The following is a 19,114-nucleotide window of genomic DNA, read 5'->3' on the forward strand; positions in this document are numbered from 1 at the left end:
TGTGCGGGAGATTCTTCTACTTCATGAAAACTTTCAACAATGAATTGAGTATATATGTGGATATATTCAATAAGGAAAAAGTTTGAAACATTTCAATGGAGTCAAATAAATTTCAGCATGAAGTGGAAATCATCGTAATAGAAAAGTCAAATATCTATGATTGGATCATGGTGAAAATATTTGAATTACGAGTTTTAGCGAACATCTAAGAGAGTCATGAAATTGTTCTACAACTCACATTTCTTGGAGAATCATAATGATATAGTATCCAAGAGATGTATCCAAACCTTGTTGGATTAATGATGAGATAAAATATTATGACGCCATTATATTTTTGTAGATTATGCTTTAGTGACTACCGCTTTTACACTGAATAGAGCATCATCATGATCCGTTGAAATGACACCATACAAGTTATGGTATGGGTATAAACCCTAATTGATGAGGTCTAAGACCCCGTGTGTGGCCCGATCTCGCGGATTGACTTCGAAACCAAGGGGGAAGATGGGAAAACGCGAGGAACACGAAGAACACGGCGATGAACACGAGGAACTCCGAGACTCACGCACACACACACCCCGATACACCCGATGCTTACCTCCGTGGCTCGATGGACCACGCCAATAGAATCTCCGAGGAAGAGACACGCGGTAGAATTCCCCGGGGAGAGATTGGGATTGGAGAAGAAGAGCTTGGTGAGGGAGAGAGAGTATCTTGTACTAGAATCTCACTCAACAAGTTCCAAATCAACAACCAAGGTGCCTTGATTACAGAGGGATGATACCCAAGGGAGACTAAGCTCAAATTTAGGTTTGAGTTCAAAACAAGTCTAACCCTAATCTGGAGGAAGGGGTGAGGTACTTATAGGTCCAGATTCGTACAGGGGTAAAATCGGCACTACATAAATTATCCTGGTCCATAGATGCGAAATCAACGGTTGAGATGAAGTCAACAGGGGCTTGGCCGGCAGTGCCGGTGATGGTTGGCCGGCAGTGCCGGTGAGGCCGGCAGTGCCGCTGGTCCGAGGCCGGCAGTGCCGCTGGTCACGTCTGCAGCTGGAGGGGCCGGCAGTGCCGGTGTCCTGAGGCCGGCAGTGCCGGTGCGAGTAGGCCGGCAGTGCCGGTGGCTTGGGGCCGGCAGTGCCGGGGTGAGCAGGCCGGCAGCGTTTGCACCGGAGGCCGGCAGTGCCGGTCCTGAGTGGAGTCCTTCGGCGGCCACTCTTCTCCTCCTCCTTCCTCGTCCATCTTCGGGTCTGCTGCGACGTCCTTCTCTCGAGGTTTATATCTGATAACACAAAGCATATCGGCCTGAGGTAGCAGTCCGTCCAATGGGGTATCAAGATCAAGGGTAGTGAGGAGTGAGTTCACCTTATCATGTAGCGCTTTGACTCGGGCTCGTGTCATCGGTCCACTTGGGGGACTTGTTGGTCTTGGTGTAGCGACGTCGGTGACCGGGGCTACATCATCTCCCCCCCCTTGGGAAAGAGTCGTCCTCGACTCTTGCACTTCCTCATCTCCATGATAGGGTGACAAATCCGAGACGTTGAACGTGTTGCTCACCAAGTACTTGGATGTTGGTATGTCGATGACGTAAGCGTTGTCGTTGATGCGTTTGAGGACCTTGAAGGGGCCATCTCCTCTTGGCTTGAGCTTGGAGTTGCGCTCATGGGGGAACCGTTCCTTCGGAGGTGGATCCAAACGAGGTCTCCTTCTTCGAATATCCTTGCCTTCTTCTTGGCGTTGATGTGGTTGGCTTGACGAAGAACATGTGCTTGTATGGTTGCCCTTGTCTCTTCATGTAGTTTCTTGACGGCGGCGGCGCGCTTGTCGAAGTCCATGTTGATGCGCTCGTGGAGGGGAAGCGGAAGTATGTCGAGTGCCGTGTAAGGTTCGAAGCCGTAGACGACCATGAAGGGGCTCCTTGATGTAGTCTTGTGCTTGGCGCGGTTGTAGGCGAACTCGGCGTGAGGAAGGCACTCCTCCCATGACCTCAAGTTTTTCTTCACGAGGACCCGTAGGAGGGTGGAGAGGCTTCGATTGACCACTTCCGTTTGGCCATCCGTTTGCGGGTGCGATGATGATGAGAACAAGAGCTTGACTCCAAACTTCGCCATGATCGACTTCCAAAGATAGCTCATGAACTTGACGTCTCGATCCGACACAATGCTTTGCGGTACTCCATGTAGGCGAACGATTTCCCTGAAAAACAATGAAGCAATGTGTGAAGCATCGTCGCTCTTATGGCAAGGTATGAAGTGAGCCATCTTAGAGAATCTATCCACTACAACAAATATGGAATCATGACCATGCTTAGTGCGAGGCAAGCCTAGAACGAAATCCATGCTAATATCGGTCCATGGTGCATAAGGAATAGGCAATGGTATGTAGAGACCATAAGGGTTGGAGGTAGACTTAGCTTGTAAGCATGTTGTGCACCGACGGCAAAGGCGCTCCACATCTCGCTTCATCTTTGGCCAATAGTAGTGGGTTGAGAGCATGGCATATGTCTTGTCACGGCCAAAGTGGCCCATAAGACCTCCTCCATGAGACTCTTGCAAAAGCAATTTTCGAAGCGAAGACGCGGGAATGCAAATCTTGTTGGCTTTGAACAAATAGCCATCATGCAAATAGAAATCATCCACTCCTCGCTCAACGGAGCACTTCTCAAAAATGGGAGCAAAGAAAGAATCGGAAGGATAGAGTTCTTTGATCTCTTCAAGTCCCAAAACATGAAAATCCAAACGAGTTAGCAAAAGGGTGTTTTTGCGGGAAAGAGCATCCGCCACAACATTGTCCTTGCCCTTCTTGTATTTGATCACATATGGGAAGGACTCAATGAACTCGACCCATTTTGCATGTCGTTTGTTCAAGTTGTGTTGGCTTTTCAAATATTTTAAGGACTCATGGTCGGAATGAATGATAAACTCTTTTGGCCAAAGATAGTGTTGCCAAACTTCAAGAACGCGAACCAAAGCGTAGAGCTCCTTGTCATATATAGGATAGTTGAGGCGTGCGCCATCCAACTTCTCACTATAGTATGCCACGGGTTTGCCCTCTTGCATAAGCACACCACCAATACCAAGCCCACTTGCGTCACACTCAATCTCAAAAGTTTTTGCAAAATTTGGAAGAACAAGAAGTGGAGCTTCGGTAAGTCGTTTCTTCAACTCATCAAAAGCATTTTGTTGGGCCTTGCCCCAAACAAATGGAACATTCTTTTTGGTAAGTTCATTCAAAGGACACGCAATGGTGCTAAAGTCTTTGACAAAGCGGCGGTAAAACCCGGCAAGTCCATGGAAGCTTCGGACTTGGCCAACATTTGTAGGGGTAGGCCAATTATGGATGGCCTCCACCTTGGAAGAATCAACTTCAATCCCATTAGCGGAAACCACAAAACCAAGAAAAACCAATTTGTTTTGAGCAAATGTGCACTTGGGGAGGTTAGCATAAAGCTTTTCATGGCACAAGATGCACAAGACTTCTCTCACATGTTGCACATGGTCCTCGAGGTTTTTGCTATAAATAAGAATATCATCGAAGTAGACAACCACGCTCTTGCCAATGAGAGGACGCAAGATGTGATTCATGAGGCGCATGAAAGTAGATGGTGCATTGGAAAGACCAAAAGGCATAACGAGCCATTCATAGAGACCAAGTTTGGTCTTGAATGCCGTTTTCCATTCATGACCAATAGCCATGCGGATTTGATGGTAACCACTACGCAAATCGACTTTGGAGAAAATTGTGGCACCACTAAGTTCATCAAGCATGTCATCTAAACGCGGAATGGGATGGCGGTAACGGACGGTAATGGCATTGATGGGGCGACAATCCATACACATCCGTTGCGTCTCATCCGGTTTAGGCACAAGAATCACGGGAACCGCACAAGGGCTAAGGCTTTCTCGGACGTACCCTTTTGCGAGGAGATCTTGAATTTGGCGGTTGATCTCCTTGGTCTCTTCGGGGTTGGTGCGGTAGGCGGCACGGTTTGGAAGCGGAGCGCCGGGTATGAGGTCGATGCGGTGTTCTATGCCGCGGAGTGGTGGTAGTCCATGAGGGAGCTCGTCGGGGAAGACGTCTCGAAATTCCTGCAAAAGAGACAACAAAGACGGAGGAATGTTGGTTAAGTCGTTAGTCTCCGACGCGGTTCCCTTGCATATGAGCACATAGTGCAATATGGTGGATGGGTTCTCTTGGAGCTCTCTCCACTCACTCTTGGTGGCTAGAAGGACACTCTTGGGCTCACTCATATATGGCTTGTGGCGCTCACTCTCTTTGTGGTGGGTCGCTCCCTCTCCTCTCATCTCACTATGGTGGGTGCGGAGTTGTGCCCTCGCTAAAGCCTTCGCATTATCCGCGATGATTTGGCTAGGAGTCATCGGGCGCAAATCGAACTTCTTGTCGTTGACCTTGAAGGTGTATGTGTTGGAGAGTCCATCATGTATAGCCTTCTTGTCATATTGCCAAGGGCGGCCAAGCAACATGTGGCACACCGTCATGGGTACCACGTCACACTCGATGGTGTCCTCATAAGGGCCGATCTTGAAGTTGACGGTGACGGTATGTTGTATCTTGACGTTGCCCTTGTCACTCAACCATTGGATATGGTAGGGGTGAGGATGCTTGCGGAGAGTGAGGTGGAGCTTCTCACACAACTCGGTGCTCGCAAGGTTATGGCAACTTCCACCATCGATGATGACCTTGATAGACTTGCCACCAATTCCGGCACGGGTTTGGAAGATGTTGCACCGTTGTTCTTCCATATCATGAGGTTGTGTGGTTAGCACCCTTGTGACCACAAGTGAGGGACTTGGGTCATGCTCACATAAGAGAGGATCTTCTCCACTTTCTTGCTCATAAGCTTCTTCACTTGCCACGGCGGCTTGCACAAGGGCTTCATATTCATCCTCATCAAGAGTCTCGATGTCACCATTCTCCATAGTGATCATGACCTTGGTGTTCTTGCACTCAAACGATTTGTGACCTTGGGTGCCACACTTGAAGCAAGTGACACTAGAGGGTCCCGTGGATGCCTTAGAGGAGGCGGTGGAGGAGACCGTTTGCTTCATGCGACTTTGGATAGTCGGTTTCTTGGAAGGTGTAGAGGAGGCTTCGGCCTTGGCACTTGTAGCATAAGGAGTTGATGAAGTAGGAGGGGTCGATGTAGCGAGCTTGGAGGAGAAATAGGACTTGGCCTTGGAGTACTTGATGTCCTCAATCACTTGGCGCTCGGCCTTCGATGCTTGGTGGACTAGCTCAACCATGTTGGAGTAAGGTTGGAACTCGACAATCCTCTTGATGGGATAAGTAAGGCCATTGAAGAAGCGAGCAATGGTTTGCTCCTCGGATTCTTGGATGTTGGCTCGCATCATAGTGAGCTCCATCTCCTTGTAGAACTCCTCAACGGTTTGGGTGCCTTGCTTCAACTTTTGGAGCTTGTTGAAGAGGTCTTTCATGTAGTGCTTTGGGACAAAGCGAGCATGCATCTCCTTCTTCATATCTTCCCAAGTGTCAATTGGAGGTTCGCCCTTCTCTTCTCGGAGAGTGAGGACTTGCTCCCACCAAGTGTTGGCGTAGTCTTCAAACTCGAGTGATGCCATAGCCACTTTCTTGGCACCGGAGTAGTTGTGGATGCGGAAGATCTTGTCCACCTTGAGTGCCCAGGAGAGGTAAGCTTCGGCGTCGTCTTCCCCTTTGAACTTGGGCATGTTGAACTTGAGCTTGCCATACATGTTCTCTTCATCCTCCAAGTTTCTTCTACGAGGAGGGGCGCCTTCGACTCTTGCGGCTAGAGGTGGAATAGGAGGTCTTCTACGGCCAACCATAGCATTGGGTTGGTGGTGGAGTTGAACACTTGCTTCACTTGGTTCACGGTGAGGATGTGGTTGAAGATCTTGTCGCGGTGGAGGACGATGCTCAATGTTGGGTCTCTCATCTTGATCATGGTGAGGCTCTCCTCGTCCACGTTGGTCATGGCGAGGGTGGCGACGAAGATCTCGCCGAGGTGGATCTTGAGGATCTTGGTCTTGGGGATGGCCATCACGCCCATGGTGGGCATGGCGATCCGCTTGGTGACGATCTTGTGGAAGGTCTTGAGCTTGTGGAGGATGCTCATGTGGACGAGCATGGCGATGTATTTCTCCACGCCTAGAGTTGGAGCGGGAGTCTTCATGACGAGCATGTGAGCGATGAGGTCGATGATGGTCTTCACGCCTTGAAGAAGAGCTTGGGGATGAAAGGCCACCATGAGAGTAATGGTCTTCATGCCTTGAGGAAGAGCTTGATGAAGAGGAAGTAGAGCGGTGTCGACGATGACGACCCAAGTTGGTGATGGCGCGCTCGAGGCTATCCATGCGCCGCTCCATGTTGGCATCATTGGCCGCCATTTGGCCATTCAAGTTGTCCGTAGCTTCACGAAGAAGGGCCAAGTCGTGGTTCACGGTGGAGAAGTTGTGAGCCACTTCATCGTATTGCTCATCGATGCGCGTCTCGAAGAGGGAGAGTTGCTCCTTGAACTCTTGTCGTTGTGTCCATAGGTTGTGTTGAGTAGCCAACCTCTCGGTGTTGTGAAGGATCTCTTCATCCCTATTGGTATCTCCGTTCCTATCCATGATGCAAAGACAAGAACTATGTTGTGTATGTTAGTGGAAGGAGACTACCTCGTACCCTTACCAAGGTAAGATAGTATTGAGGCAATCCACCAAACCGAAAGCAAGATCAAGTGTATCGGGAACACACGCAAAACCACACGCAAAAGCTAGCAAATATGGTGTTAGGCGAGTGTTGTGGAAAGCCAAAAGACAAATCCAAGATCGAGTATGTTGTTAAAAGTGGGTGAGTTCCAAAAAGTAAGTGTCCAAATGGTGATCACGAAAACACGGAAAAGTTGTGGAACACACACACGAGATAAGCGGGGTTAGTGCAACCAAAAGTGAGCGGAAAAGTGTATGTATAGTGCTCGGTGTCACACTAACACAAGGAGAGTCAAAGCTTTGGTTGCAAAGGAAGAGACAACAAGATTCACACGCGGCCTCTCTTCTCGTATCTCTCTTTGCTTAAAAGCTTGTTCTCTCTTGTATATGTTGGCACTTGCACTCGTTTGTATCTTTGGTGGCACGTGGACACTTTGTATGTATGGGCGTATGGATGTATGGATGTATGGATGTATGGTGCTACTCGCACTCTTTTTGTGTTTTTGGGGCTTTTTCACACACTATGTTAGCGTTAGCCTCGCTTTTGCTATCTTGCCACACGAGTGTTTGCTTGGATGCTTTACTCAACGCGACACACACACCTCACAATGCGGGGCCACGTGCAATGTCTCGCAACACTAAACAAGCAATGCTCGGGAAGGTTGGATCGCAAAAGGAACGAGGAGTTGCAAGTTATACCTCGATGTGTCGTAGGCGGTGATGATCACACAACTTGCAATATGGTGTAAGGATCAAGAGTACGTTTGCAAGTCGGGGTGCCGAGAGTGTCGTCGCTTGCGTCGTAGCTGCGGGTTAGATTCACACACAAGGCACTCAAACCAGAACAAGCAAACACAAAGGTGAAAACGTGGTCGAAATGTGGCTGGTGAGCTTGGCTGGTTCCTGGCGGCAGTACCGGCCTGAATCGGGCGGCAGTGCCGGCCTGGGCGGCAGTGCCGGCCTGGATGCGGCGGCAGTGCCGGCCTGGGCGGCAGTGCCGGCCTGATGGGGGCGGCAGTGCCGGTCCCTGACGAACAGCTCGAGCTGTTCTTCGCGAAAAGCGGCTCAAATTCGACCAAAACGTCAGAAATCGATGGAATTGAGGTCTAGAAAGTGGGGAAAACGTAGATCAACCAGAGGGGCACGAAATCCATGGATCAAAACCACTCAAAACGCAACCAAATCACAGATCGGTCAAAAGGCAATTTGGGGCTATTTTTGGGGATTTTTTGGAAAATTTTCTAGGGACGAAATCGGGTGGGTGGGAGGTCAAATCCGCGGTAACCAAGAGCTGCTGATACCATATGATGAGGTCTAAGACCCCGTGTGTGGCCCGATCTCGCGGATTGACTTCGAAACCAAGGGGGAAGATGGGAAAACGCGAGGAACACGAAGAACACGGCGATGAACACGAGGAACTCCGAGACTCACGCACACACACACCCCGATACACCCGATGCTTACCTCCGTGGCTCGATGGACCACGCCAATAGAATCTCCGAGGAAGAGACACGCGGTAGAATTCCCCAGGGAGAGATTGGGATTGGAGAAGAAGAGCTTGGTGAGGGAGAGAGAGTATCTTGTACTAGAATCTCACTCAACAAGTTCCAAATCAACAACCAAGGTGCCTTGATTACAGAGGGATGATACCCAAGGGAGACTAAGCTCAAATTTAGGTTTGAGTTCAAAACAAGTCTAACCCTAATCTGGAGGAAGGGGTGAGGTACTTATAGGTCCAGATTCGTACAGGGGTAAAATCGGCACTACATAAATTATCCTGGTCCATAGATGCGAAATCAACGGTTGAGATGAAGTCAACAGGGGCTTGGCCGGCAGTGCCGGTGATGGTTGGCCGGCAGTGCCGGTGAGGCCGGCAGCGTCGCTGGTCCGAGGCCGGCAGTGCCGCTGGTCACGTCTGCTGGAGGGGCCGGCAGCCGGAACCTGAGGCCGGCAAGGCTGGCAGCGAGTAGGCCGGCAGTGCCGGTGGCTTGGGGCCGGCAGTGCCGGGGTGAGCAGGCCGGCAGTGCCGGTGCCTGGAGGCCGGCAGTGCCGGTCCTGAGTGGAGTCCTTCGGCGGCCACTCTTCTCCTCCTCCTTCCTCGTCCATCTTCGGGTCTGCTGCGACGTCCTTCTCTCGAGGTTTATATCTGATAACACAAAGCATATCGGCCTGAGGTAGCAGTCCGTCCAATGGGGTATCAAGATCAAGGGTAGTGAGGAGTGAGTTCACCTTATCATGTAGCGCTTTGACTCGGGCTCGTGTCATCGGTCCACTTGGGGGACTTGTTGGTCTTGGTGTAGCGACGTCGGTGACCGGGGCTACATCACTAATAGTCTTTTCTTTAAATTTTGGTCTAAGAGTTTACAACCAAAATCAGATGAATGTCTTTGTTGGTTATCCCAGAGATTTAATTGGGAATTCTTCCCACGAGACAAAGACAAAAGTGTTTGTCAATGTTTCTTATTTCCGAGAAATTGTTTCTAGCGAAGTATTTGAGTGGGAGGAAAATAGAACTTGATAAGGTTTATGAACCTGAGCATAATGATCAGAGTAGCGCAGCATCGGAAATTGGTTCCGGAAGCGACCACGACGATCATGGCTCCCATGACTACAAAGTGTTTTAGCCATGGAGATCAAAGTACATATTGAACCTTGTAGGTATGGTTTACTTTGTGATCAAATAAATGATTTGTGGACAAAGGATTGATTGTGAACAATGATAAACCAACTACAAACAAAGAAGTTATGATGGGCCCTGACTCCGTTAAAATGGCTATACGCCATGAAATCCAAGATAGATGAATACTTTTTGAAAGTAAATGGATCTATAAAATTGATGGACTTGGATGAAATATCCTTGAAGAAGCTTGACTTGTCGAAAAGTTGTTTACGACAAATTTCAAAGAGTTGACTACGACAAGATTAGATCTTCCGTAGCAATGCTTAAAGTCTATATGGATTATTCTAGTAATCACTACATATTTCCTTTATGAGATATGATAGTAGGATGGAAAAATACATTACTTATCAGAAGTGTGTATTAAAGGTGTATACAAGATACAACCAAGAGTTTTGCTGGTCCGTGGAATACTAGATAGGTATACAAACTTCAATTGGATGAAGTAAGTATCGCGGAGTTGGAATCTTCACCAGATGAAATAGTCAAAGAGTTTTTGATTTCATCAGAGACGATGAAGAGGCTTGCATTTGCAAGAAATTAAGTGGGAGCGCTAAGACATATTTATAATACTTTATGTAGGTGACATATAGTTGGTTATAAATGATGTAATTATATACTTGATTAAAAAGGTTTCATTGAGAAATTAATTTCAATGAAAGGATATGGACTGAAACATATCTAGTGTCAAGATCTATGAAGATAGATTGAAACACAAAATAAGTTTAAGTCAAAGTACATAGAATGGATATTGAAATAGTTAAATATAGAAATATTAAGAAAATGTTCTTGTCATGTGAAGTTTTAACAAGACTTGAGTGTATCTGATACTCAATGAGTAAAAACACATGAGTGATTATGGATCACGAATAATATGTACACAATCAGATGTCCTGTGCTCTAAAATGTTATGAGCATATACCAGAATGATTCATGAGATGATCATTGGACGACAGTAAGAGTATCCTTGAGTACTTTAGAAGAACCAAGGATATATATATAGTTTTGTATGGAGAAATGACAAACAAATCGCTGTAATGTGATTACACCGATATTTGTTTTGTCACATATAAAAATAGAATTTCAATCTCAAATTAGACTAAGTGTTGTTTTAAAGGTAGCACAATAAGCTAGAAGTTGTCTATGTTAGATTTAGAAGAGTTCTAAATATTGTGACTGATTCTACAAAAGAAGGCAGAGTATGTCATTGTTTTGACAAATGACTGAGGATGTTGAGTCAAGAAGTTCTTTGAGAACTTGGTGTAGTTCCGATAGTGTCAGAACTTTGAAGCTATATTGTATGTGACAATATGAGTGACTTATTTCAGACCGCGGAATTAAGGTTCCACCAGAAGATCAAACATATTTAATGCCGACTCTTTTGGAAATGAGTGATGCGTTGAGACGCAAATGAATTACAAAATACATACGTTTCTGAGCATGTCAGATCCGTTGACTAAAACCTCTCCCGTGAGCAATACATGATAAAGCACCGGAAGGCCAAGGTGTTATATCTTTACAAATGTAAACTAGATTATTGACTCTAGTGCAAGTGGGAGACTGAAGGAGATATGCCCTAGAGGCAATAATAAAGTGGTTATTATTTATATCTTTATGTTTATGATAAATGTTTATATATCATGCTATAATTGTATTAACCGAAACATTAGTACATGTGTGATATGTAGACAAACAAAGAGTCCCTAGTATGCCTCTTAAACTAGCTTGTTGATTAATGGATGATTAGTTTCATAATCATGAACATTGGATGTTATTAATAACAAGGTTATATCATTGTATGAATGATGTAATGGACACACCCAATTAAGCGTAGCATAAGATCTCATCATTAAGTTATTTGCTATAAGCTTTCGATACATAGTTACCTAGTCCTTATGACCATGAGATCATGTAAATCACTTATACCGAAAAGGTACTTTGATTACACCAAACGCCACTGCGTAAATGGGTGGTTATAAAGGTGGGATTAAGTATCCGGAAAGTATGAGTTGAGGCATATGGATCAACAGTGGGATTTGTCCATCCCGATGACGGATAGATATACTCTGGGCCCTCTCGGTGGAATGTCGTCTAATGTCTTGCAAGCATATGAATAAGTTCATAAGAGACCACATACCACGGTACGAGTAAAGAGTACTTGTCAGGAGACGAGGTTGAACAAGGTATAGAGTGATACCGAAGATCAAACCTCGGACAAGTAAAATATCGCGTGACAAAGGGAATTGGTATCGTATGTGAATGGTTCATTCGATCACTAAAGTCATCGTTGAATATGTGGGAGCCATTATGGATCTCCAGATCCCGCTATTGGTTATTGGTCGGAGTGAGTACTCAACCATGTCCACATAGTTCGCGAACCGTAGGGTGACATACTTAAGGTTTGATGTTGAAATGGTAGAACTTGAATATGGAATGGAGTTCGAATATTTGTTCGGAGTCCCGGATGAGATCCCGGACATCACGAGGAGTTCCGGAATGGTCCGAAGAATAAGATTCATATATAGGAAGTCATATTCCAAGTTTGGAAATGATCCGGTGCATTTATGGCAGGTTCTAGAAGGTTCTAGAAAAGTCCGGAAGAAATCACCATGGAAAGTAGAGCCCCGAAGGGACTCCACCTTGCATGGCCAGCCAACCCTAAAGGGGAGGAGTCCAAGGTGGACTCCCCAAGGGTGGCCGGCCAACCCCCCTCATGGAAGGGGGGAATCCCACCCCAAGTGGGATTCCCACCTTGGGTAGGTTTCCCTACACATGGAAGGTTTTTTGTTCGGGTCTTATTCGAAGACTTGTAGTGCAACACTTGGGGCTTCCACCTATATAATGAGGGGCATAGGAGAGGAGGCTGACCACCACAAGCCCATAGCTTGGCCGCACCCCTAGGTGGCCAGCCACCCCCTCTCCCAAACCCTAGCCGCCCCCTTTCTCCTCCTCTTCTCCCGCACGCTTAGCGAAGCTCCGCCGGAGATCTCCACCGCCACCACCACCACGCCGTCGTGCTGCCGGATTCAAGGAGGAGCTACTACTTCCGCTGCCCGCTGGAACGGGGAGAAGGACGTCGTCTTCATCAACACCGAACGTGTGACCGAGTACGGAGGTGCTGCCCGATCGTGGCACCGTGATCAAGATCTTCTACGCGCTTTTGCAAGCGGCAAGTGATCGTCTACCGCAGCAATAAGAGCCTACTCTTATAGGCTTTGGAAATCATCAAGGGTTAGTCTTGATCATCCCCTCGTTGCTCCCGTCTTCTAGATTGCATCTTGGCTTGGATTGCGTTCTCGCGGTAGGAAATTTTTTGTTTTCTATGCAACGTTATCCTACAGCATGTCCTCGTTAACCCGCTGGAGATCGTTCCCGGACGAGGCGGACCCCCCGCCCTGAGATGCCGAGTTCGTCCGTTCCGTCCACCTCGAGGCACTGCGTGCTGTCTCGCAGCGGCGGCTTGAGGGCGCTGCAGAGGAAGTTCCACCGGAAAGTGCTCATGGCAACCATGCAAGCTCACCGGCGTGCTGTATCCCGAGAGGAACTGGTCAAAGCTTTGCTATTCGCAAAAAAAAAGCGGGCCAACATCTGGTCAAAGCTTCGTCGATGGCTTGCCGCGAGAGGCTTGGAGTCCAGAGTCAATAAACTAGCTGCTCGAGGACTTGGGCGGTTTACACCGATTCATATTAACTGACTCAAGTTTGTTAGTCTAGTTAACAAATGCATCTAGATACATCCATATCTAGACAAAATTGAGTCAATTAATATGAATCAGAGGGGAGTGCCTGAAAGTGTTTCATGCTACCAATTAATGCGCTGGCAGGACTGGCTGTAGAAGTAATTGTGCTACTACTCATACGATGAACTGATTGTGTGGGTGTCAAATTTTGCAACGCGATCATCCACTGAATGCTTAATTATAGTTCTAGCGCCAAAGGGGTACAAATCATAACAAAGATAGTACATACTACAGCACCAGAACATAAGAGTACGAATCATAAAGTAGGTCAACATTTTGCATCAGGGCTGGGTGGTCCTGAGACTACCGGGACGCCCCTGATGATCTCCGGGCGTGCATCCACTTCAACGCAAAGCTGTGTACTCGGTCCAAGGCCTCCTTCTGTAGGCTGGATAATCTCAGGTGCAGGACCTTCATCTATGAAAGGCTCGTCATCAATACCATCCACAGGTGCATCAGGGCTGGGTGGTCTTGAGACTACCAGGACGCCCCTGATGATCTCTGGGCGTGCATCCACTTCAACGCAAAGATGTGTACTCAGTCCACGGCCTCCTTCTGTAGGCTGGATAATCTCAGGTGCAGGACCTTCGTCTATGAAAGGCTTGTCATCAGTACCATCCACAGTGCATCAAGCGAGATTCATCTTCAAATCTCCCATCAAACTGAGAGACCTCTTCAACTCTATGCTTCTGCAATTAGTACATCAACAGATTAGACAAACATCTAAGGGATGCAACCTGAACAAATGCCGTTTTACATATTTACCTTCTCATCTGGCACATCACATGTCCCAGAGCTGAAACCCGTTTCCTGAAGAAAGCGCTTTTTCTCTCCTTCCCGTCCATCCATCTGCAACAAGTTAAATTTGAGTACAGAACCTTGCACAGCAATGCAAACTATTGATCGAAACAGCGGCATCATCCATATAAATAATTAACTACATATGCCAAAGACACATACAGTGTGAGCAAGATCTGCTTCTCCCGCTGAAGGATCATTATATGGTTCACCATGATAAACCCACCTAACATATGTGCGGTCCATCCCAAAAATGTGTAAATGATCTTCCACTACATGGTGAGGCCTCTTCTCACCATTCATACATGTGCAGCGCGGGCAATACACGTCCAGGTTGTGACCTTCATGAGCTCTAATAAACCCCATAAAGGGTTGACCACCATTTATATATGAAGGGGAACATAAGTGTCCATGCAGTATCCAAGTTCTGTCCATCTGTTTAATTATGAGATACAATGGTTGGTGATTAATTTAAGGTGAAGTAGGAAATGTATATCCATCGAGTACAAAACTATACTAGTACATGATTATGCATTTCAGCAATCATGTCGAGTACAAAACAAAAATTGCCCATCGACATTTTAGCAAATAGATCGTGTACAAAACTCTACCATGGCATTTCAGCAAATTAACGGATCGAGTACAGAACTGACTCTATATGACCACGTAAATGAACAAATTGATCGAGGACAAATCGAGCGGAAAACTATAAAGTGCCAATTAGTTCGAGCATACTGACGATTTTTTTTAAGCAGTATCAAGAAAATATAAATCGTTAGGCCGTGTTGCCCGATGCATGATTGAGCTAGAGATAGCAGCCCTATCGTGGATCAACTTGACCGCCGGTGCGTCTCGAGAAGAGCGACGGGGAGGGGAAGCTTCTTCTTCGCACGGACGGGACGGGGAGGGGAAGCTCTTCGCACGGACGGGGATAAGTTGTGTAGCGCTGGGTGGGGGTCATGCGGCCGGGCCGCCCGGTAGGTGGTGTTTAATGGAGTTGCGTGTGTAATTTGCCGTGCACAAGGTTGAGGAATAGGCGGTTCCCTTTGCCGCGCGCACAATTCAAACTATCCCGCCCATGTAGTTTAAATTCGCCCTATTTTCGTTAAATCGACATAAAGTCATGTGAGTGGATGGAAATTAGCAAAGTTGCTTGAAAAATAGTAAAACTCTGGAATTATCCTTTAAATATGCTCTACTTCGTGTGAAAATCGGGGTGTGGAGGCATGTTGAGCTGTTTTATTTGTACTTTCTTCATTAAAATTCCCATTTTATGCACTTTGGATGGAAAGAAATCATTTGTACATAAATTTTGACAACGCCATTTGCAAACATTAATTGTTTTACATGCCAAGATGCACCCATCCACCAAATATGGGGCAAAAGTTTATCACAATCTAGATATATATGTATAATTAGTGAGGGACCCCTTTTGATTTTGTGCAATTTCCACTAATTAGCTAGAGAGAAGGGGTCAATTAATTAGGCCATGTTAGGGGCTATGTGTTTTAGATTAGGGTTGTGTGAATTCAAATACAACTTCTTTATTTGTGTTATCAGTACTCATATATATAATTAATTGAATTATCAGTACTTATTATATAATTAATGAATCCCAATAATGTCTATATATATATATGATCGATATAGGCCATATATATTAATTGGGGTTATATAATCTAGGGTTTACTAGCTATATATAGCAAGGTTTTATTAGATTGGGTTATTAATTAGCTTGGGGTTATGTGTTTTAATGAGGGTTTGATTATCTAATTAAGGTTAGTTTTATATATATATACGATTTAGGGTTTAGGGTTAATGGCACATATATTTAATTAGAGGACCGCGAGGACCCCTGGCCTGCTTGATGCGCAATTAAGGGTCGTCGTTGTCCTATAGCTAGCTATATAGGGTTTTATGGTTTATTTAGAGGGTTTATGTGTTAGGGTTAATTATAACTTATTGTGAATTAAATTACAACTTTTTTATTAGTGTGCTACACAATTAATCAAAACTCTAGCTAGATCGATCGAGTGTGCACAGACATGCACTATTAGAGGCACCCGCCTTTGTGCGTAAAGTGCAAGCATAATGTGTGTCGTTGCGCTGGCCACACCAATCGATAAAGAGAGAGATAGAGATGAGAGATTATTGAAATCGCCAAGAATGTTCAAATATATATATATATATATATATATATATATATATATATATATATATATATATATATATATATATATATATATATATCTATATGCATGCATGGTAGGCCATGCATGCATGCACACTAATTATATATATATATATATTGTGAGGCAACTTAATCAAATGTACGTGTTTTTCATTCGAAAACTTGTCAAAATTCAAGTTAATTAATTTATCAGCGCTAATTAGTTGGTCGCCTGCTTGATGCACAATTAAGTGTCGTTGGCCTATATATATATGTAGGGTTTAATTAGGGTTTAGTGTTTAGTGTTTAGGGTGTTTAGGGTGTACGTTTAGAGTTTAGGGTTTAGGGTGTTTAGGAATTAGGGATTAGGGTTTTAGGGTTGTATGGTTTAAGGTTTAGGGATCATCGATCGAGTGCACACACACATTATTAGAGGCACCCGCGCCTTTGCGCATAAAGTGCATGCGCGTATATATATAAGTGTGTTTCTTGGCCACCAACGATATATAGATCAAGAGAGAGAGAGATTGAAATATATATATCCCCAAGAATATGTTCAGATATATATTGAAATATATGCACGAATGATATGTGCAAGGTATGCCATGCGCGCATTCACACTAATTTATATATATATTATGAGGCAACTTAATCAAATGTGTTTTCATTCGAGAGAACTTGTCAAAATTCAAGTTAATTAATTTATCAGCGCTAATTAGTTGGTCGCTTGCTTGATGCGCAATTAAGTGCCGTTGGCCTATATATATATAGGGTTTAATTAGGGTTTAGGGTTTGGGGTTAGCTAGCTAGGGTTTTAGGGTTAGGGTTAGGGTTAATTAGGGTTTAGGGTCTATATAGGGTTTAGGGTTTAGGGTTTGGGGTTTAGTGTTTGGGGTTTATATTAGGGTCTAGCTAGGGTTAGGGTTTAGGGTTTAGTGTTTAGGGTTTAGGGTGTAGTTTTTAGGGTTTAGGGTCTAGGGTTTAGAGTTTAGGGTTTAGTGTTTAGGGTGTTTAGGGTGTATGTTTAGGGTATAATTAGGGATTAGGGATTAGGGTTTTAGGGTTTAAGGTTTAGGGATCATCGATCGAGTGCACACACACACATTATTAGAGGCACCCGCGCCTTTGCGCATAAAGTGCATGCGTATATATATAAGTGTGTTTCTTGGCCATCAATGATATATAGATCTAGAGAGAGATTGAAATATATTTAGGGTTTATGGTTTAGGGTTTAGTATTTAGGGTGTATGTTTATTAGGGTATAATTAGGGATTAGGGGTTAGGGTTAATTTAGGGTTTAAGGTTTAGGGATCATCGATCGAGTGCACACACACATTATTAGAGGCACCCACGCCTTTGCGCATAAAGTGCATGCGTATATATAAGTGTATTTCTTGGCCACCAACGATATATAGATCGAGAGAGAGAGATTGAAATATATATATCCCAAGAATATGTTCAAATATATATTGAAATATATGCACGAATGATATGCAAGGTATGCCATGCGCGCATGCACACTAATTATATATACTAGTTGAATGCCCGTGCGTTGCTACGGCTCTCAAGTTTATTGATGTCACATATATATACGTAAATAACGCATATTGCTTACAAATGTACACATGTGAACATAGACACATTGAGTAAACACCGTACCGCTTATGGCTCGTCCCCATGGCAACCTGGGGCAAACCCCAACCCACATGCACCCCTCCTCTTGCTCCCTTCCATGCCCCTCCGCTTGGCAAAGCACATGCGGTGCTGGTGGGTCGTCCTTTCCTTGGCATGAGAAGGCTATGCGGGGCGGCGCATTTCCATGGCGACGGTGCATTTCGGCCGAGGTTAGAGGGGCTTGGCGTGGAGATGGACATCGTGCTGCATCAGGGGCGGCTACTCACTATGGAGGTGGCGGTGGGATGAGTTCGCGTCAGCTGCGGCTGGGCGCTCTCCCGTGGCGGTGATGGTTGACCGGGCTCGACCTGCAGATCTCGGCCAACTGCGCTTGCCCTCATGTGGCAACTGTGTCCCTCTTCAAATTTGGCTGTGGCACGATGGGGCAGCGTGGGTCAAGGACGATAGGCTATGCTAGGCAGCTGGCCAGCAAGGCTCTTTCCCTTGGCCATTGGCCTGATTCGGGTTGGGCGGGCCCTACTGTCCGCGTGGTTTGAGGGGCTGCCGACCGACTTGGGAACCCATCCCTCCAGTGGTTGAGGTGCGATCTAGGCCAGCGAAGCCAATAAGTACTTATCGGCGTCGGTGAAGCTGATAAATACAAAATTTATGTGTATGAAACTATAGGCATAATCGAGTGATATGAGCAACCCAAACCAACAAAAAAAACTACAGGCATAAGATATTTCTAAGAACCCATAAGATTGTATCTCATTTGAAGTATACTTGGATAAGAGACATAGTCGACATCGTTTGAATATAAAAATCAGCACTCAACTATTTTTTTATCATTTAATTTTTTCGACAACATACATAACTAATATACGGATCTTCTGGTGGCACATGGTCGTCCCATGGATCGTTAGGGTGGTCGGAGCTTGGACCGGCGACATGAGATGGAGGAGGGCGTAGAGAAGGGGGGTTGGGTTGGGAGCAGGGGACGGTGTTCGGTGGTTTTCTGTTAGCGGCCGAAGAGACCATCTGGTGCACGGTTCAATGGGCATCTGCAACAAAAATAAGTAGCGTGCACTTCCCAGGTCCATGAGCTGGTAGACTACAGAAGATGATGAATTCAACAGCTAATTATTGAGTGAAGAACAACATATCTCATCACTTTCATCTGTCTCAGAGATTTAAATAGAGCTCAAAGCTGTGCATAATCAGATGAAATGAAAGGCATCGTGTTTGGGTAGCCTCGAATGGCACATTTGTTCAATATGTTTACAGTCACCCTACAGTAGTTCTGCAGAACTATCAACGTTCAAAAAAGCGTACGCTCAGGCACGCTTAAGCGGTGATTAGAGCGAAGCGGTGGCATACCGCTTCGTTTCAGGCCTGAGCGGGAGGTTAAGCGCTGAGCGC

Source organism: Lolium perenne, chromosome 1 (assembly GCF_019359855.2).
Source record: "Lolium perenne isolate Kyuss_39 chromosome 1, Kyuss_2.0, whole genome shotgun sequence".
NCBI lineage: Eukaryota > Viridiplantae > Streptophyta > Magnoliopsida > Poales > Poaceae > Lolium > Lolium perenne.